Source organism: Myotis yumanensis, unplaced genomic scaffold (assembly GCF_028538775.1).
Source record: "Myotis yumanensis isolate MYYU_CA2020_CCGP unplaced genomic scaffold, mMyoYum1.0.hap1 SCAF_3, whole genome shotgun sequence".
In the NCBI taxonomy this organism is placed as follows: domain Eukaryota; kingdom Metazoa; phylum Chordata; class Mammalia; order Chiroptera; family Vespertilionidae; genus Myotis; species Myotis yumanensis.
The window spans coordinates 97,375,765-97,391,631 of NW_027223754.1; the positions used below are offsets into that span (position 1 = coordinate 97,375,765).

At 40.3% G+C, this 15,867-nt stretch overlaps 1 long non-coding RNA gene across 1 annotated transcript in view; it reads left to right on the forward strand.

The window, feature by feature from the left end:
- Positions 1 to 13,094, forward strand: part of LOC139005118 (uncharacterized) — a 67,104-nt gene extending 54,010 nt beyond the window's left edge. Inside the window, exons 2-3 of the long non-coding RNA XR_011470642.1 lie at positions 3,862 to 4,014; positions 12,383 to 13,094. This is a non-coding gene — a long non-coding RNA (uncharacterized lncRNA). The remainder of the gene's footprint in view (positions 1 to 3,861; positions 4,015 to 12,382) is intronic.
- The last annotated feature ends 2,773 nt before the right edge of the window (positions 13,095 to 15,867 follow it).

Consider the following 15,867-nt stretch of genomic DNA (forward strand, 5'->3'; position numbering starts at 1 on the left):
CTTTTTTTCTTCTTCCACAGAATCTAGAGTGATAAAAAAAAAAAACATGGGAAATGCTACCTCCTCTAAATGTAGATAGAATTAACATAATCAATCTTGTAAAACATGGGTCACAGTAAAAGCATCCTTTCGGGCATCATAAAAATTGCTGCCAGATGAAATAGAACAGGTCTTGGCAGCAATATCCCAGAAAGACCCAACCACTTTTGAGAATATATAACTAAAGAATTCATTTTAAGCCCACAAACTGTTCACCATTTAAAATTTTTAAATATCTCATTGTCCATCTTTGATTTTAAAATATATATTTTGGAATCAGGAACATTATATGGTAAGTTCTAGTTTTTTGTTGCTATGATTTGGTTAGACTGAAACAATTTGCAGAAACACAAAATCAGAGCCCTTCATATAAAGCCCCACACAATTAAACACAATCTTGTGTTAGGTTTAAGTTCTTTCCATTGCTATTCTGTAATTTGTTGACAATGGCTCGGTAGATTTGCATTCTTTGTAAATGATAGCTTATGTTTTAATGCCTTCAGTGTAGGCTTTAATAATATTAAAGTCCTATTTCTCTCAAAGGCCTTTGTTGTCAGTATTGCATTAAAAATATTTAAGAATCTTTGGTTACTATGTTACATTCTTACATTTTTTCATTTTCTTCTTTTAATTTCCTATAAAAGTTCATAAGCTTGTACATTTATTTGTACAAAAACTTGGATATTTTTTCTTTTTTGGTCTGGACTTCTAACAGCTAGATGTTAGCTTTACATCAAAATGATATTCTGAATGGTGTTAATTTAGTTAAAAAATAAAATAGAAAAAAATGGTGTAAGGATTTATTCTAGAATTCAAAACATTTGCGAAGAATCTGAACATTTTTTGCCACATTGATAAAATTATTTGCACAAATTATTTTATTCTGTTCATTTTACAACTGTTTATTTTTAAATTATAGATGTTTGTTTATTCCCTTCATGGACTATTGCTAGAAATACTCTTTCTTGTAATTTTTAAAATTGAATTACTAGAAATATTTTTTCCTTCACAACATTTCTTGTCTTTTTAAAGTGTCTTTGTGGCCCACCATTATAGCCTGCCCCCAGCTAGAAGGGGTTAATGGGGGGAGGGAGGGGAAGGACATATGTAATACCTTCAACAATAAAGATTTTTTTAAATAAAATAAAATGTCTTTGTGACATATTACAAATTGGGTTGGAGAGATCAATGCCAATGTACCGTACTGAAATTCTTTATTGTCGTCTACCAGTATATCAAGTTTAATGCATGAATAGCCACAAAAATTCAAACTGGCCTTCATTTTATATCTTCCCAAATTTGTTGCTTTTCAGTGCCACTTGCTAATCCCTTGCAATCTAAAAATATAAAAGTAGCATACTGTAAATCTTTCTGTGCAGTACAGAGATCATTTACAGCATTAGTCAACAATTCCAAAGGTGTCATCATTTAATAATAACCCTAACATAGGGCCATTATTGTATCACATAATGTGACTACTGCTCTGTCATTTTTTTCTGCTTAAACTACAGCCACATATTTGGCCTTCAGTTTTCTGTTAGCCTGAAAGCATTAGGTAGTCTCTTTCAACTTTAGCACCTTAATATCTCACTTCAAGTCTTTCAAAATATCCATAGCTAACATTTCCATTGCTATCTGAAGATAATAGATGATTTATATTCTTGACTGTTATTTGGTTATGAATCTCATTTAAATGTTCCCCTTTTCTTATGAGATGTAGAAACAGTGTACATTTTGGGTTTGATGTATGTTAAGTGTAATTTTTAAAGATATAATGTCCATTTAGAGAGTCAAATTGATACTGTTGTAATTAGCTAATTATTAATAACTAGAGGCCCAGTGCACAAAAATTTGTGCACTTGGGGGGGGGGGGGGTGTCCCCCAGCCCGGCCTGTGCCCTCTCACAGTCTGGGACCCCTCGGGAGATAACGACCTGCTGGCTTAGGCCTGCTCCCGGGTGGCAGAGGGCAGGCCCAATCCCTAGGTGCAGCCCCTGGTCAGGCTCAGAGCTGGGCTGATTGGGGAGTTGGGGCGCCGCCCCGTCATGCACAGAGCAGGGCGGATCGGGAGGTTGCAATGCCACCCTCAGTCACTTTCAGGATAGACTGATTGGGGGGTTGGGGCACCACCCCCTGTTACACTCAAGGCAGGGTCGATGGGGAGGTTGCGACGCCACCCCCTGTCACGCACAGAGCAGGGCCAATCAGGGGGTTGGGGCGCTGCCCCCTGTCACTCACAGAGCAGGGCCGATCAGGGGATTGGGGCGCTGCCCCCTGTCACTAACAGAGCAGGGTCCATCAGGGGGGTTGGGGCGCTGCCCCCTGTCACTCACAGAGCAGGGCCCATCAGGGGGTTGAGGAGCTCCCCCCTGTCACTCACAGAGCAGGGCCGATCAGGGGGTTGGGGCACTGCCCCCTGTCACTAACAGAGCAGGGTCCATCAGGGGGGTTGGGGCGCTGCCCCCTGTCACTCACAGAGCAGGGCCCATCAGGGGGTTGAGGAGCTCCCCCCTGTCACTCACAGAGTAGGGCCGATAGGGGAGCTGGGGCACCGCCCCCTGTCACACACAGAGCAGGGCGGATCAAGGGGTTGGGGCGCTGCACCCTGTCACACTCAGGGCAGGGCCAATGGGGAGGTTATGGCTCTACCCTGTCACACACAGAGCAGAGCCGATCAGGGGGTTTGGGCGCTGCCCCCTGTCACGCTGATCCCGGTGCCGGGAGCCTCACTGCTCCGCTGATCCCGGTGCCGGGAGGCATATTACCCTTTTACTATATAGAATAGAGGCCTGGTGCACGGGTAGGGGCCGGCTGGTTTGCCCTGAAGGGTGTCCTGGATCAGGGTGGGGGTCCCCACTGGGGTGCCTGGCCAGGCTGGCTGAGGGGCTGAGGGCTGTTTTCCCGCTGGCAGTTGACTAAAAGCTCCCAACCGCTCCTTGTTTCTTTTTTTTTTTTTATTCTAGGCCAGCTTTAGCTCTGAGGCCTCGCTGCTGAAAACATGGATACAATGTTGCGGTTCGGGGCTGACTGAAAGCCGGTTTTGTTTAGCTTCTTATTTGCAACATAGTAATAGTTGCTTAGAGTTACAGTTGAGAGGCCGGCAAGTGAGGCGGGGAACGTTGGAATCTGCAGTTCCTGGAGGAAGCAAGCCTCCCTGCTCGCTTCAGTGTATGGCTGCCGGCCACCATCTTGGCTGACAGTTAATTTGCATAAGGATACGCTGATTAGCCAATGGGAAGGGTAGCGGTCGTACGCCAATTACCATGTTTCTCTTTTATTAGTGTAGATAGAAAAGGAGCAAACGGCCTGACTGGCATGGTTCAGTGGTCAAGCATCGACCTATGAACCAGGAGATTATGGTTCAATTCCCAGTCAGGGCACATACCCAGGTTGTGGGCCTGATTCCCAGTGGGGGCATGCAGGAGTCAGCTGATCAATTTTTCTATCTCTCTCACCCTTTTCCTTTCTCTCAGAATAAAAATGCATTTAAAACATAAAAAGAAAGAAAAGGAGCAAAGGGAAGGCGAGACATTATAGACCTATTCCCTGCAAAACACTGGGGAAAGGGATCCAACAAAGGGAAAGTAGATGCATGCCCAGTAAAGTTGAGGTGACATAGGAGAAGATACTTGTCTGTCATTCACACCTGGGGTCAAATATGGTTGTCCAGAATGGTCGTGGCCACTGCAAGGGAGCAAAGATTTGGAATACATTATTCTCCAAACAAAGGAGATCACTTTCTTGTGCTTTCAGGATTCTTGGGACTCTTGTTGTTCAGGTTACAGTCTGTTGATTCTCTTGCATTTGCCTTTATGACCCACAGCCATGCGGAACCCACACACAATGGACCAATGGACTGCAGCCAGGCTGATGCTGAACTGGACCTGGCTCCAACATGGAAAAGAAACTCTGGACATTGGCTCTGAATTTAGTGCTACTGAAACCCCAGCTACACTTCTTCTATGACTGGACTAAGGTAAATGGGAAAACCAGGGGTGTAATCCCATGGAAATAAAGCTTCCTACTATATCAACCTCCTGTGGGGGCCTTTGGAAATGCTTATTCCAGCGGTACCCCCAAGAATCCCTTTCCCCCTAGAAACAGGGAGATGAGATACTCTCCCTCCAATAACAAAATCTTCACATTTATTTTATCTATTTCCTGCCTATTTTTTAACTGAGAAGGTTCTATTATCATACTTTTCTTTGTGACTGTGCCCATAAGTAACTCTAAACTTCTGTTTATTCTTCAATGTGACTGCCTACACTTATATGACTTTTCTTATATTTTTCTCTTTATTAAAATAAGCTTTTTCCATTTCCATGTGTCCAGTGTCCAGTGTCTAAACCCAGGTCCAATGGCACTTACTTCATGAAGCCTTCTTGGACTCTCCACACAAAATAATACCTTTTCCTTCTGAAATTATATAGTACTTCATATACACTTTTAACTTCACATGCTATTAATTAGGAACATTTACAAATCTATACCACTTAACTTGCCAATCCAGGTACCTATGCTACTAGAACTATTACCGAATTTTTCAAACCTGTAGTTGGCAAAAAAATTATCTGAAGAAGAGATATCTCATCAATTGAATCAGTTGAATTCATCTAATCAATAATCTATAATGAAATACTTGAAAAGAAGATAAAATTAAGCAGGCTCTGTTAAAGGAAATAGTTGATATTTCCTCTGCACAGCTACAGGATTTTGATTGGCAGCCAAAGCTTACACTTTCCAGTGACGAGATTGCTACATTACAAATGCCACTCTTAAACCTTCATCTATATGTAAAAGAAAATGGTGAAATAAACCCTATTCTATTGAAATGAGTAAAGAAGAGCAGCAGGATCTAATAAATTCCTTGGAAGCACCTAATAAGGGCACTCTGCAGTTCAAATAACTGGAAATGATGAATACCAACATTATCAGATTCCACTGCTATGAATACTGTGTGTTCAGAAAACCTGCAATATACTATTATGCCAGACTGAGAAAGCAGCTGTGTTGAGATGACAAAGATAAAAATTTATCAAGTTCCCTAAGGAACAGGAAATTACATGGTTGACAGGAAATGCATTAAAAAATTAAAGATAAAAATCTCTAGTAGCAGTATATATTTTCATAATGACTGTTCTGTTTCATTTATTAAATATTTGAGAGATCTTTATAGATATAGAGTTTTACTGAAAAATAAAATTAGGGTATAAAGTAATGTTAATATACAAGCACAAATAAACAAATTTTGCTAAAAGAAATATGACTAGCAGAGATATGTATTATGGATATATATATGACAAATTTGTGATATTTAAAAAATAACTTTTAAAGAATGTATAAGATGTATCTATACATATAAAAGCCAAACAACCAGAACGACAGAACTACCGGAACGACTGGAACAACCAGAACAACTGGTAGCTATGACGTGCGCTACAGCAGCCAACTGGCCCAATTGGGGCCCCAATTGGCCCCACCCAACCTCCCACGGCCCCTCCCCTAGGCTGGACCCACCCCCAATCGGTCCCCCCATCCAGATCGGGGGCAGGGCTGGCCGGCCAACCTCCTGCATCCCCTCCCACCCCCCCGCCAGCCCATCCCTTATTGGCCCCCATCAGGGCTGGTGGCTGGACCCCACCCGTGCATGAATTTGTGCACCGGGCCTCTAGTATATGAAAATTATAAAAATAATTTCAACTATAAAATATGTTAAAGGATATACAATAGAAAAAGCAATAATAGACCAATGAGACTACATCAACTAAAAAGCCTTTGCATAGCAAAGAAAATAATCAACAGAGAGTAATGGCAACCTATAGAATAGGAGAAAATTTTTACAAACCATTTACCTGATAAGGAGTCAATAGCCAAAAAATCTAAGGATTTCCTAGAAATCAATATCAAAACCCTAATTACTTGATTAAAAAATCACCAAAGGCCTTCACTAGACAGTTCTCCAAATAAGACATTCAAATGGCTATCAGATATATGTAAAGATGCTTGACATTTTCAATTATTAGCAAAATGCAGATAAAAACCACAAGATAATGACCTCAGATTTGTTAGGATGGCCATTATAAAGAGACAAAGAAACAAACTTGAAAATAACAAGTGTTGTGCATTTTTGGCAGGAATCTAAAATAATACAACCACTATGGATAATGGTGGAGTTGTCATGAAATTAAAAATAAAAATACTGAACTAAATTATAGAATGCTCATCCTGAGTAGCCAACTAGCTCAAGATGTCTTATAACCAAGGATTTACAACAGAAGCCACATTGAGACCAGTAGGAAGGGTGGAGAGGCAAAAAGGTCTGGCCCAACTCAATGGATAGTGGCTGAGGTTCTGGTGGGATATCTCAGCTGTGGAGGGTCACCCCTGAGAAACGTGAGGTCTAAACCACAAACTGGACTCCCTGGCCCAGAGCACCAGAGCCAGGAATAAGTGCCCACAAACCTCAGGCTGTGAAAAGCAGGAGTTTCTGTCCATGAGGGAATATGGGTATCCACTAGAGACACAGGCACCCTCTTAAAGAGCAAATGCAAAAAATTTTGTTTGCAGCCACTCACTCTGGAATCTTCTGATGGAGGGAGGGTAGAGCAGATTAGAATCACATGAGAAGAATCTGGGGTTTGTGGCTCTGGGGAAAGAGCTGAAGAGATAGCTTCCAGATCCCTGTGCTGAGTCATTCTCCCATACCACAGACACCATCTTTCTAAGGTGGAGCACTCCCTTCAGTGTGGCATTAGCTTAGGTAAAAGCAATTGTCCCACCCTCTGGACTTTCTTTTGCACCACCCTGTGGAGCTTATGCTGTAAGAGAAAGACAATTAAGCTCCCATAAGAGTGTCAAGTGATTTCACACCAGAAACATTTCAGGGGAGAAGCGATTGGCATGAAGTAGTAAAAGTGATGAAAAGGAAGGACATACAACCCAGACTATTTTACCCAGCAAGACTGTCATCTAAAGTTGAAGAAGAAATAAAGAGCTAACCAGACAAGAAAAACTAAAGAACTTTGTTACCACCAAACAAGTATTACAAGAAATGTTAGAGAGCTGCTTTAAGAAGAAGGAGGAGGAAAACAAACAGAGAAATGTAATTATAAAGAATAAAATGACAATAAATACATACCTATCAACATCACTTTAAATGTAAATGAATTAAATACTCTAATCAAAAGATATGAGGTAGCTTAATGGATAAGAAAACAAGTCCTCATATATATGCTACATATAAGAGGCCCAACTCAGAACATAAAATTCACACAAAACTAAAAAAGTGATGGAAAAATATATTTCATGTAAATGAAAATGCAAAACAAGCTGGGGTAGCAATACTTCTTACTATGAGACAAAACAGACTTTAAAACAAAGGCTATAGTAACAAAGAAAGACACTGCATAATGATAAAGGGAGAAATCCAACAACAGGCTATAACACTTATAAAAACATATGTACCCAACATAGGAGCAACTAAATTTGTAAAGCAAATGTTGATGAACATAAAGGGAAAGATTGGCAGTAATACAGACATAGTAGAGGATTTTAACACCCCACTGACATCAATAGTAGATCATGCAGACAAAAAAAATCAACAAGAACACAGCGAGATTAGGAAGATGGTGACCGGCAGGAAGGTAGGAAGGGAGAGAGTGTGAGAGAGTGAAGGAGCAATAGAGGAGTGTGTGGACATGCGTGGTGTGTGTGTATGAGTTAGGGACAGTTAGATTCTGCAGGTCTTCCAAAGGGCTGCGAAACCGGGCAGTCTTACAGAGTGGAGCCCCGCTCCCAGCATGGACACTCCTAGGCGTCCAGCGCAGGCACAGAGACCACGCCATCTTAAGAAATAGAGATGCTTGAGAATAGGATCCTGGCCTCAGCACCACCCAGTCTGGTCTCAGACGCAAACTAGGACCCTGCAGCCACTGGGAACAGAGACCTGCGACCACAGCTATAGACCCACAGACGCCAAGAATCCAGACATCCCCGCAGCAGATTTCTGTGAGAAACAGAGCCCAACCCCCTCCCCGCAGGCTTGCGGGCAGCGCCATAGTAACTGATAGACCCGCCCTTTGCACAGTGTGCCCTGCTGCAAGAATATGAGCCTGAGAACTTGCAGACACTGGGAATCTGTTCCCCGCCGCACCTCTGCAGGAACTTGAGCCTAGGAGTGCTCAGACACTGGGAATTTGTTCCCCTCAAGGCAATCGGGCGACCAAACCAGAAGCCCATGCAGGGCAGTAGTGCCACCTGACTTTGATTCTGGGCAAGCGCTCACTGAAGTCCCCCAAGCTGACCGGGACCCTGATTCTCCTGGCGGGAGGCAGCACTAAGTACCAGTGACTTGACTGTTTCTTATAATGCGCGCCTGGGATCCCTGATTCCCACTGCATTCACACTAAGAGCCAGTGACTCCAATTCTTGGTGCATGTGCACACAGGGACCCTGAATCTCAGTGTGAGGCTGAGATACTGGATTCTTGGGGAACTCTGACTCCTGGCACACACTAGGGGGGCTCTGATTGTCAACACATGCCAGGGGGGTCTCTGTTTCAGTGTGGTGCAGGTGGGGTCCCTGATTCTAGGTGCGCACACGAGGCCATACTGAGCACTGGTAATGCTGCCTCTGGGCGAGCCTGGTTCCCACCAACCCATGACAGTCACACATCTTAGTGTCGGAGCTCTTCAGTGACACTAGGGTGGTGCGAAGCTCCCACTGCACACGGCCCAGGCCCACGCAACTCGACGTTTGAATCTTCTGGTGATAGTCAAAATGGAAAGACGACACAATCCCTAGAGGAAAGAAAATGAGGAGTCGCCAAGAAAGGAAATTAGTGAAATTGAAGCATGCAAAATGACAGAAAAAGAATTCAGAGTAATGGTTGTACAATTCATTCACCGGATGGATGAGAAAATCAACAACGTATGCAAGAATCAGGAAGAAATGAAAAGTGATATAGCTACAATCAAAAACACCATTGAAAGTTTCAACACTAGACTAGAAGAAGCAGAGGACCGAATTAGTGAGTTAGAAGATAAGGTAGAGAAACAAGCTCAATCTGAACAACAACTGGAGAAAAAAATTAAAAATCAGGAGGAGAGCCTAAGGGAGCTTTGAAACAACATGAAACAAAGTAACATACGGATAATAGGGCTGCCAGAAGGACAAGAAGAAAAGCAAAGATTATAAAATCTATTTGAAGAAATAATGTCAGAAAATTTCCCAGATATGGGGAAGAAAAAAGTTACACAAGTACAGAGAGTCCCAAGCAAGATGAATCCCAAAAGATCCACACCAAGACACATCATATTACAATAGCAAATCTTCACGACAAAGAGAGAATCTTAAAGGCTGCAAGAGAGAGACAAAGAGTTACCTACGAAGGATCCCCCATCAGATTATCAAGTGATTTCTCAGCAGAAACACATCAAGCTAGAAGGGAATGGAAGGAGGTATACAAAGTGTTGCAAAGCAATGGTCTGAATCCAAGAATACTCTATCCAGCAAGACTATCAATCAAAATTGAAGGGGAAATCAGGAGCTTCACAGACAAAAAAAGGCTAAGGGAGTTTATCCACTACCAAGCCAGCAATGCAAGAAATGCTAAAGGGACTGCTGTAAAAAAGAAGAAGTAAAAGGTAAGAAATAACTCAGGCACAAAAATAGAAATGACTACAAACAAGTACCTTTCAATAATAACTTTAAACGTAAATGGCATAATGCTCCAATCAAAAGACATCGAGTGGCTGAATGGATAAAAATACATGAGCCATATATATGCTGTCTACAAGAGACCCACCTCAGAACAAGGGACTCACACAGACTGAAAGTGAAGGGATGGAAAAATATCTTTCAGGGAAATGGAAATGAAAAAAAAAGTTGGGGTAGCAATACTTATATCTGACAAAATAGACCTCAAAGTGAAGGTCATAACAAGGGATAAGGAAGGCCACTTCATAATACCAAAGGGATCGATACAACAAGAGGATATAACCCTGATAAACATATATGCACCCAATGCAGGAGCACCCAAATACATAAAAAAAAACTCTTGGAAGATATCAAGGGAGAGATTGACAACAATACAATCATAGTAGGGGACTTAAACACACCACTGACATCACTGGATAAATCCTCTAGACAAACAATTAGCAAAGAAACAGCAATCCTAAATGACTCACTAGATCAAATGGACTTAATTGACATCTTCAGAACATTTCACCCCAAAGCCACAGAATATACGTTCTTCTCAAGTTCACATGGGACATTTTTAAAAATAGAGCACATATTGGGTCACAAGAAAAGTCTCCACAAATTCAAGAAGATTGAAATAATAAAAAGCATCTTCTCAGACCACAATGGCATAATATTAGAAATAAAATACAATAAAAACAATCCAAAAAACTCAAACACTTGGAAGCTGAATAGCATGCTACTAAATAATGGTTGGGTTACCAATGACATCAAAGAAGAAATTAAAAACGTCCTGGAAACTAATGACAATAAAAACACAACAATCCAAAACCTATGGGACGCAATGAAAGCAGTCCTGAGAGGGAAGTTTATAACTCTACAGGCCTATCTCAAATCAAGAAAAAATTGTAGTAAATCATCTAACTCTACAACTCAAAGAACTAGAAAGAGAGCAACAAGAAAACCCCAGAGTGAGCAGAAGGAAGGAGATAATAAAGATTAGAGCAGAAATCAAAAGCCCTGGCAGCCTGCTTTTCAGATAGACTGGGGAATGGGATGGCATTTATACTTCATAGGTCAAACATATAAGTTTGCTTGCTTTGCTTTTTCAACAAAGATGCCTACTTTAATTGCTTAATAAATTAGCTTTTTACAATATAATCAAGGCCTCAGTTATATGAAACCAAAGTGTTAAGCAATTGATTCTAGTAAAATAGTTATTAAGACCTCCCATAATTCCTCTGTGTGTGCAAATGAGCATTAGCCAAAAAGAATGCTGTTTAAAAGTCAACTTTAAGCTTAATAAAAAGGAGCAATTTTAAAATTTCTTCTGCTGATATTTACAGGGTAAACTGAAGGTTATCGTTCAAACATTGAATCTAATCATTAATAAAGTCTCCATAAATAAAAATAGAGTCATTTAATATGTAGGCAGCAGTATTAGCCAGCATCTGAAAAGCAACCAAGTATGTTGCTTGGTTTAAAAGACAGGAAAAAAAAGATTTTTAAAAGAAACTCTCTAAATGTGGCCTAGAAATTACTCTGGAAGAAAATAAAGGGAGATTTCCTTCAAATGTCTAAAAAACTGTAAGTAAAAGTCAATGTATTAGGCCTCAAAAAGAAAAGTAAATAATTTTCCTTTTGCCTCCCTAAACAAAGCTTATATAAGTAAACTCAAAGACTGATAGCAGAAATTCAATTAGTGTCATTTACTGTCCACAGCCAAGGACAAGTAAAGTTAGAAAATAAGCCTATTTCAGACCAATTTAAATTAACAAATTGAAATAAGTGAATATTCAGGGGAACTTAGCTATACTAGGCAGGAAACTATTCCTAGAGCATTAACTAATTTTTTACTAATGGTGCATCTCAAAGTAAAGCTGCTCATAATACAATGAATTCAGACCAGTCATACTTCTATACTAAGAATTGAATTAAAAGCTATCAAGACTGCATTACTGAAAGGGTGAGGACTACGCCCTCCATCTTACCCTGTGTCCTCCATTTTTGGGCAGCCATGTGCTCGGCAAGGCTTCTTCCCAGAAGCCCAAGCCTCTGCTAGCCACACCCAGGATTTCTTTAAACTAACCAATGACAATCAAGGGAAGTGCACGCCATGGATATGACCACATCCTGTGTAACGAGACACCGACTTGCGCCTGGCCAATCGGCAGGGCCCACAGTCCTCTCTCCTCCCCTTACTATAAAACCTCTCTCCCCACAGTGCTGGCCCGCTCTTTACCACTTGCCGCTGTGTCGGTAAAGAGGGTAGGGGAGCCAAACCCGGGTTTGAATAAAAGACTCTCTGCTTTTGCATCAGACTTGGCTGGCTCCCTGGTGTGGTCTTTTGGGGATCCTGAAATCTGGGCATAACATTACAGGATTTCCAAAAGCCTCTTTATATTATTTAAAACAAAAAAGGGGGGGATACTGGAATAATCTCCTGTAAGTAAATTACATCAACCTTAATTACTTAAATTTTTACTTTAAAAATTTTTTTCACTTGTAATGCTGATGGCAAGACACACATTGTGTCAGAATAAGCCAAAGGAAAATGGTTTGGGCAAATGAAAATATTACATGTCTAGTTTATAGAAAGGTCACTTTTTTAACCTTTGGTAGAAAATATGCTTATATATTTCCAGAAAACTCCTCCAAGCCTGTATGGATTCCTGCAACAATGGATCTGAGAGAGGAACTGACCAGACTACTCCAACCACAGATGGTGGTGGCCCCAAGCAACACACTGAGGAGACAGAGGAGAAACAGTCCAGAGATGGAGGATGGTAAAGACACCTTGCCATGCTAGCAGTCAGCAGCTGCAGGTTGCCCAGGACAAACCAAACAAGGTCGGACCTGCATTGCCATTGCTCACTGTTTATCCACCATCCAGAGTATCATTGCTGTCATATCACAGGGGACAGTAATTGAGAAGGAAACCCATAAAAAACTGGGACAGTGATTGGAAAGTTGGTCCAGAAAGGAGCTTACTGCAAACTAGTTTCTTTGATGCGTGTCTGCAATTTAAAAGGACATGAAAGAACTCAATCCTTTCCATTGAATCTAAAAATCTTAAAAGGACCCAAGCTCTGCAAATGGCATACATTCTTGTTAAATTTATTAAATTAAAAAGGGTGATATGCTGGAGGCTAAGTCCAGTGGGTCATAATAAATGCGAGAAGTCCTCAAAAGGTTGAATGGACTCTTTCAGCAGGGCTGAAAATCTGCATGTTATTACTTACTGCTGGAACGGCTGGCCGAAGGCAATTCCCCTAACCTGATGGTCCATTATTGTTTACCAGACCTTACTTTTGATATGTATATCTGCTTTACTAAAGGGCAAAATGTGTTAATAAAAAGCCGTGGGTCCGGAGATTTGGGGAGTTTAGTCACCAGAGCTAAGCCTCCCCTGGCTCCCCCAAAATGCCTTCCAAATTTATATTTCTTATCTAGTTTATCCATTTATATGCAGCCCCTTCTCCAGATTCCTGAACCTTAGCAGCAAAAAAGACTGTGGCAAGATACCATGGTGCATTTTATAGAACTAGAACAAATATTCCAAAAACCAATATGGAACTACAAAAGACCCAAAATAGTCACAGAAATCTTGAGAAAGAAGAACAAAATTGGAGAAATCATGCTACCTTATATCAAACTATTCTACAAGGCCATAGTAATCAAAAAAGCATAGTACTAGCATAAAACCAGACATGTAGATTGATAGAACAGAATAGTGAGTGCAGAAATAAAACAACACCTCTATAGTCAATTAATATTTGATAAAGAAAGTAAAAACATACAATGGAGTACAGATAATCTATTCAATACCTAAAAGATGTTGGAAGTATTAAACAGATGCAAAAAAAATTACACTAGACCACCTTCTTACATCATACACAAGAATAAGCTCAAAATGGATTAAAGACTTAAATGTTTGACTCAAAACCATAAAAATCCTAGAAGAAAACATAGGCATTTAAATCTGAGCTATTTCTCATAGCAATATTTTTTTTCTGATATATCTCCTTAGGCAAGGAAAACAAAAGAAAAAAATAAACAAATGAGACAACATCAAACTAAAACATTTTTGTAAATAAAAGGAAACCATCAACAAAAATAAAATATAATCCATTGAATGTGAAATATATTCACCAATGATACATTTAATAATGGGTAAATATCCAAAATATATAAAGAATTTATATAACTCAACACCAAAAAGACAAATAGTCCAATTATCCAATTTAAAAATGGGCAAAGAACTGGAATAGACACTTCTTCCAAAAGGACATACCAATGTCCAATAGATATATGAAAAAATATTCAGAGTCACTAATCATCAGAGAAATGCAAATTAAATCCTCAATCAGATATCATCTCACAGCTGTCAGATTGACTTTCATCAGCAAATCAATAAACAACAAATGCTGGCAAGGATGTAGGAGAAAAGGGAACCTTGGTGCAATGTTGGTGGGACCTCAGATTGGTGCAGCCACTATGGAAAGCAGTATGGATTACCTCACAAAATTAAAAATGGAACTTCCTTATGACCCAATCATTTCACTTCTAGGAATTTATCCAAAGAAACCCAAAACACTAATTCAAAAGAATATACACCCTATGGCTGATTGCAGTGTGTTATTTAAAACTAGAGGCCCGGTGCACAGGTGGGGTCTGGCTGGCCCAACCCAATTGGGGCTGATCAGGGTCTGGCCAGCGGGGTTGGGGGTGGGGGGGTGGAGGGGGGAGGGGATGTGGGAGGTTGGCCGGCCAGCTCTGCCCACCTGGTCAAACTCCTGGTCGAGCTCCCAGTCAAGGAGACAATTGCATATTAGGCTTTTATTATATAGGAATAGCCAGGTTTGGAAGCAACCCAAGTGTCCATCAGTAGATGGGTAGATAAAAAAATCTGTAGTAATACTACTCATCTGTAAAAAGGAAGGAAATCTTACATTTTGAGACAGAATGGATGGACCAGGAGATTATTATGCTAAGTGAAATAAGCCAATCAGAGAAAGACAAGTACCATATGATTTCACTCATATGTTGAACTTAATGAACAAAATAAACTAACAAACAGAATAGAAACAGACTCATAGATAGAGAAAAGACTGATAGCTGTCACAGGGAAAGGTGGTTGTGGGGCTGGCTGAAAAAGGTGAAGGGATTAAGGAAAAAACCCACACACTCAGAAACAGATAGTATGGTGATTACCAGAGGGAAAAGAGGGGTGAGAGGAGATTGAAGATGTTATAGGGAGGATAAATGGTGATGAAAGTGGCTTGACAATACAGTACACAGATGTATTATAGAATTGTCCTCCTGAAAACTATATAATCTTATTCACCAATGTCACACCTCCATAAATTCAATAAAAAACAAAAGAAGACCATATGTCCTGACAATCCCACTTCTGGGTATGTGTTAAAAAGAATTAAATCAGGATCTTGGACAGATATTAGCACTCTCATGTTTAATGCAGCACTGTTTACAATAGTCAAGATGTGGAAACAACTTAAACATCCATTGATGGATGAATGGATAAAAAATAATGTGGCATTTACATACTGTGAAATATTATTCAGCCATCAAAAGAAGAAGGAAGGCCTTTTGTAGTTGTCAAATATTATCCAGAGAAATATTATCCAGAGAAACAGAATGAAAGAGAAATTATAAAGAATTGGGTCATGAAATTATAGAGTCTAAAAATTCCCCAAGAGCTGCATTTAATATGATGGAGAACTACAAGCATCATTTATATAGTTCTAGTCAGAATTTGAAGGCCTAAGAACTAGGAGTACCAATGGTGTGAATTCCAGTCTGAAAGTGTCTGGCTCAAGATATAAGAAGAGCCCTTTTTTTTTTTTAGTTTGAATGTGAAGCAGGTCAAGCAGGTAGGCAGGAGGTTTTCCCTCTTACTCAGCCTTTTTGTTTTGTTCAAGTCTTCAATAGATTAAATGAGGCCCACCCACATTAGGGAGGATAATATGCTTTACTCAGTCTACTGACTCAAATGTTACTGCTATACAAAACTCTTACAGACACTCCCAGTAAAGTTAACAGAAAAAAATAATCTTCACACCTGTCATATGCTAGAACATTGCTGAATCTTAAGGACACTATGCTAAGT